This window comes from Procambarus clarkii, chromosome 4, assembly GCF_040958095.1.
Source record: "Procambarus clarkii isolate CNS0578487 chromosome 4, FALCON_Pclarkii_2.0, whole genome shotgun sequence".
In the NCBI taxonomy this organism is placed as follows: domain Eukaryota; kingdom Metazoa; phylum Arthropoda; class Malacostraca; order Decapoda; family Cambaridae; genus Procambarus; species Procambarus clarkii.
Genome location: NC_091153.1, coordinates 2,470,047 through 2,475,970, shown reverse-complemented (window position 1 = coordinate 2,475,970; position 5,924 = coordinate 2,470,047). Strand labels below are relative to the sequence as shown.

The following is a 5,924-nucleotide window of genomic DNA, read 5'->3' as shown; positions in this document are numbered from 1 at the left end:
TTCCGGTGAAAGCCTATATATGCCTCTTAGGTGTGCAACTGCACGAGGTACACTTAGTATAAACTTCTGACATGAGTGCAGAAGCATTCTTACAAGTCTATCGCAGCTTTGCTGCACGCAGATCCTGCCCCAAACTGATGATCTCTGATAATGGATCTAATTTTGTAACCGGAGAAGCATGCTTACGAGAGATATGGAACCATCCAGAGGTGTGTTCAGTGCTCAAGCAGTGAAAGTGTCACTGGAAATTTATACCTCCACAAGCACCGTGGCAAGGAGGATTTCATGAGTGCAAGGTAGACACTGTTAAGGAATGCTTAAGTAAGGCTTTACACAGACAGAAAATTAGCCTTACCGAATTGCAAACTCTTGTCACAGAAATTTAGGCACGAGTCAACAACAGACAATTGACCTATCTTTCAGATGACTTCTCCTAGAGAGAACTCCTGAGTCCCTCTCATCTGATTCATGGTGGTCTTCTGAGTCTGCGAATATCTCTAGCAGACGAAGATCCAGCTGGCCCTTCATGTGTTAGAGGAAGTGACTTAGTGGAAAGTTACAAACATCTTTCGAGAGTGATAGAAAAGTGGAATGAAGTATTGACTCGTGAATATCTCACTGCTCTGAGAGAGTACCATTATGGAGCTGCAAGCCCATATAATAAAGCTCAACTAAAACCAGGTGATCTAGTCCTAGTAGATAGTGATGGATCCAGGTACGATTGGCCTATAAAGAAAATTCTTATGTTCATCCTAATCGCCAAGGTGTATTAAGAATAGTTAAGGTTCAGTGTCAAGGCACTACTACCTTGAAAACTTTATAAAAACTAAATATTGCTCTGTTGGACAGTGATACTGTCCAACAAAGCACAAGACTATCTAGAGTCGCTGCTCAGTTAAACAATACTTTGATTCTGCCTAAGTGAAGACAATTCCTCATTTGAGTTTGAGGTGATCATGATGATTTTGGTGATGGGTTGGTGTCTAGTAACTTAACAGTTGCAAGTCATAATGACCTTAGACAGTGACCTCACTGTGGATTCGAAGTCTCCTTGATCTTCAATGACATAATATTTCATATTATTAATGTACATCAATGTAGATTATAACTGATACCATAATTTCATTCTGCCAAAACTGCAGATCCTAGCCATTTGTTCTTGAGAATACTCTCTGAGTTTGCAGAATTGTTTGGTGGCTAACTAATTCAACCATTACACGTCATAGTGACACTAGTTATTGCATCTACTGTAAGCTTTAGAGTGTTCTTGATTTCAGATGACTTAATCAATTTATATTTTTCAACATTTAATTCATGTCCCTCCCTAAAATACTTAGAGTCACATCTGTTCGACAGATTCGGGACATCCGTTATGTGCGTACTAACGTACTAACCCACGAATATTATTTCAGGGTAGAGAGACAGGTATGACAGTACTTAACATTGAACTGCGACCCGAGATCTCCCCCCCCCCCTCCTTTCCCCGGAGTTATGTTGGAAATCTCCTACACATATTCAATATTTTTAGTACTTCAATAAATCATCCTTGCACTTAGAACAGTAATTTACTAATATTACTAATTTGTAGATTAAACATATTAATTACTTTCCTACTGCGCAATTATTTCGCCAAATTTTTCCTACTTCATAGTGTGGTTGCGTCCAACAACTCAGCAGAGGAAAGATAACATCTACATTTCAGCGAATTAAGTTCTATTCTCACTTCATATCAGTATTCTTTCCTAGGAATTGTTAACTAATACTGTATTAACCAGTGATCAAATAAAATCACATTATTAGCTGAGGATCACTATATAACAGTACTCACTGTTATCACAGAGAATCATGGAGAAAATAATTTCTCCTTGCACTTTTCGTCTATATGAACTCCGTTTCATATTATTTATTATTCGACGAGAATGCAAATAATATTAGTTCCTCTATAATAAATCCTACCCTTATTGTTTTGCATAGTTGAATAATTATTAGGAGAAAAATTCTCCATATCAACTCTTCGTGCAATTGCGCATGCGTGAGCGAGACTGGTGAGGGAGGAGGAGAGCATCAGCAGCCATATTGCTGATAAGATATAGTGTCCAGGAGTTCACGTTTACACCGGCCCGTAATTGCGTCATCTTTGCAGCAGCAGATGTCAGGATTCGAGAGTGACTCCGTCAACATCAGATACGGGTCCCGGCGAGCGTAATATAGCTAAGTTCCTACCGAGGTTTGCTTATTAATGCACTAAATAACAAATGCATAGGTAGCTCGTCGTCAGGATGCGAGACCACCAAACAACAAAAGTTAGTGTGATTCTCGCTCATGTCTCCACCTTTCATTCAGAAATGGTGGTATATTCACTTTGGTATAGGTATTTTTTACATATTAACTGTGTTTCCAGGTTGTGTCAGATTGACAATAGGAGAGATAACCTCCCACTCCCCCTCCACGCGTGTTCCAGGACAGCATGTGTTACAGACTCGTCACAACCATCTGTGTGTGGCCTGGTAATTCCAGCGCCATCTATGAGTCTGCACTCCAACCACCCGATATTGGACGCTACATAGACAACGCAATCTATTGGTGGTGGCGTGATATCTGCAAATGGCTCTGGTTTCCTGCCTTAGTCCAACAGAGAGGTCGACGTGGATGACCTCTGGTGAGGTGGCGGATCAAGATCAGAGCCATATAGTTTGTGCTACGTGCATAATGTCAACTCCCCAGTGAGTAAGCGTTACCACCTGGTTTCCCCAGTGTACTGTCCAATTAACTGATGACGTGTTACATCCACAGAGGTGACGTCTGGAGCCAGCAGTACTGGAGATGGCAGTTTACCTTGGGCAGCCTACGTTCTCTCGACTTAGTCCTTGTCGACGACTAAGTAAGCCACTGCCGATCTGAAGCAGTGTGTTGACTGCTGTTTACTTAGTATTTGAAGAGATCGGCGTATCCCGGGACTGGCTTAGGGGAGAAACAGACGACAGTGAGGTGCCAGTTGGGAAGCGCTGCTAGCCGGCCGCTAGAGGCTTCTGCCAGGAGTTCGCTACCACTGCATTGGTTGTTTTGTGGCCCTGATCAGCGTGTGGCTCATCTGTCAGAGAGTGGCCGTGGGTATAGGCACTTCGTGATACTGTCAGTGGGCTGGCCCACGTAAAAGGTGAACTCACCAGTGTTTCCCAGTAAGGTTGGAAAAGGTACTGAGTAGGGGAAACCCTGGGGTTGGCAAACACTGCATGTGAGCGCCAGGTGTCCTGGGTGAAAGAGACACCTATGTACATAAGTATAGTAATAGTCTATTTATTATAAGTTACAGGTTAAGTGTAAATATATTGGTGAAGGGAATAGTGTTTTGTTCAGCCCCCCTCCTTATTCATTGTACTATATAGACAACTCTTGAAAACGTACTACCGACTTGGGGTTGGATACAACAAACAAGGTTCATCTATGAAAGTCCCGGTTACTGGTCTATAGTGACTGAACAACATGTTACGACAAGCATGTTGATGTGACTGCCCTTGCGTGTCCACCTGTTTCTCCAATACAGTCATATTTTTTTTGTATTTACTAACATTTAGTTAATTTTTTATCTCTAATATAAGATCACATTTACTTATTTATATTTTGCCATATAATAATTATTGATATTTATGTTATCTTAATGGCATATCTTGATGGTATTAACATCTATTTCATTGTGCATTTAATATATTAGTTATCTTATACTGAGCAACTGAGACAGTGATCCCTCACTGTCTCGGTTGCCTGGAGAAGGGAAGGAGGTGTATGTCTGGGGGTTAAATACCCCAGAATTACCACCTAATTGGGGGCTCTGAGTATGGTGCAGTGGATACAAGTGCGTCCCTGCCATCTTGATGGCCAGGGTTCGAGTCTCCTAGTGGATGTGTGTCTAAAGTCCTATACTTCAAACTTGTGGTTTAAAGCAAGTCAGTGCATTATATATTATATATATATATATATATGTGTGTGTGTGTTGTACTAGCTTCGAATACTACTATCATTCACATTATTGACGACCTATTGTAATGTTTATTTGGTGTAAAAATACCAATTAATTTATGCATAAACTTTTGTGAAATTTATAAGAAATTTTTATTATGGTAAGGTAATTATTACGAGAAAGCAGGAGAATCTTATGATACATAAAGAAATTTTTCAATAAATATAAATAAATTTTGTTTATTTAAAATGAAAACTACAACCAGTATTTTTCATTTAACTTTCATATCAACAAAAAAGAATAATTGCATTAAATATTAATATATAATACTATTTGTATAATACCTGACTATGTTTGAGAATCCGTACAATACACTAAACTCTCATAAAAACTGCGTTCATTAACGAAAGAGAAGACAAATTTTAACTGACTTTAATGTCTTCTTTTTCTTGATTTCTAACATGTATGATAAGATGCCACGGTGTTGAACATACAGAAAGTTATCTGTATATAGAAAAAATACATTATAATAAAAATGAATTATGTTGATGAGTTCGTGTGGTGGAATCAAGCATATTTGTGCTTAATGATTTCTACAATAGAGAACAGTTTTGTGAAGACAATAAAATACATAGCTTCAGTTAAGTGTAGACATTTAATTTTATAAACTTGAAATATATATACATCTATTTCTATTTTATAGAAAAGGTGCACCTTTTATCCATCGATTCAATCAACTGGTAACTCGCTTGAATGCTGCAGGAATTATTAACTACTGGACTAAAGACGTATTAGCCAATATAGCGAGGGAGAAAAGGAAGGCTCTGAAAGAAGACACCGAGATTATCCATAGCGATGCATATTGGGTAATTTTCATCTAATTCAGTCGAAGAGGTGTGGAATATTTTGAACTTTCATGTTATTATATCTTCTGTTAATTCCCAATGCGCTTTCCACTCTTGACGTGCAGGATGAAGGGCAGCAGGTGGTGCTGAGCCTCAACCATCTGCAGGGAGCCTTCTACATGCTGCTGTTGGGCTCCTGCGTCGCCTTCCTCACCCTGCTGGGGGAGAACCTCGCCCACTGCTGCTCCTCGCCTCAGTAACACCTTCCTCACCCTGCTGGGGGAGAACCTCACCCACTGCTGCTCCTCGCCTCAGTAACACCTTCCTCACCCTGCTGGGGGAGAACCTCGCCCACTGCTGCTCCTCGCCTCGGTAACACCTTCCTCACCCTGCTGGGGGAGAACCTCACCCACTGCTGCTCCTCGCCTCAGTAACACCTTCCTCACCCTGCTGGGGGAGAACCTCACCCACTGCTGCTCCTCGCCTCAGTAACACCTTCCTCACCCTGCTGGGGGAGAACCTCACCCACTGCTGCTCCTCGCCTCAGTAACACCTTCCTCACACTGCTGAGGGAAATTAACCTGAGCAAATCTGGGAAGTTTTTCATCATAAACAACTTCCCATCAACGATCAACCCCGTTCCATAACAAATTCTCTTCTAAAAGTCCCCTTCCTCAACGTCTCTTACCCGGCATTCGTTTGACTCCGGTCTACGTTTAATCCTTTGACTACTTTATTGGGATTGACATATCAAGTTCAGGAACAAATAGTTAACGGGAAAAAAGAGAGAGAGGAGAAATAAATGTTAGGTAACATGTGTGGCATAGAATAATGAGTGTTTGATCATAATACTTTGTACTTGGGACTAAATACGGAGGCCTAAAAATGTGTTCAGTGATGAAGCTGGCATTTTGAGGAAAATGTTTGACAATTCATTGACTCGAAGAGTCATGGTCAATTACTTGGTAAACCTAGAAAGCAAGGAAGCCTACAGGTATTCAATCATTAATTGCATGTCGTTCCTTCTCAACAGCAGGGGGTTTCAAAACCGTAAATAAAGCATAAGTACGCTCCTGTCGTGTGTATTTACCTCTCTCTGGAACTGGCTTTATCCCCATAAT

At 40.7% G+C, this 5,924-nt stretch overlaps 1 long non-coding RNA gene across 1 annotated transcript; it reads left to right on the top strand.

Moving 5' to 3' along the window:
* The first annotated feature begins 2,735 nt into the window (after positions 1-2,735).
* On the top strand, positions 2,736-5,184 carry LOC138371962 (uncharacterized). The gene is made up of 3 exons (XR_011230589.1): positions 2,736-3,157; positions 4,662-4,824; positions 4,929-5,184. It is a non-coding gene; the product is annotated as an uncharacterized lncRNA (long non-coding RNA).
* The last annotated feature ends 740 nt before the right edge of the window (positions 5,185-5,924 follow it).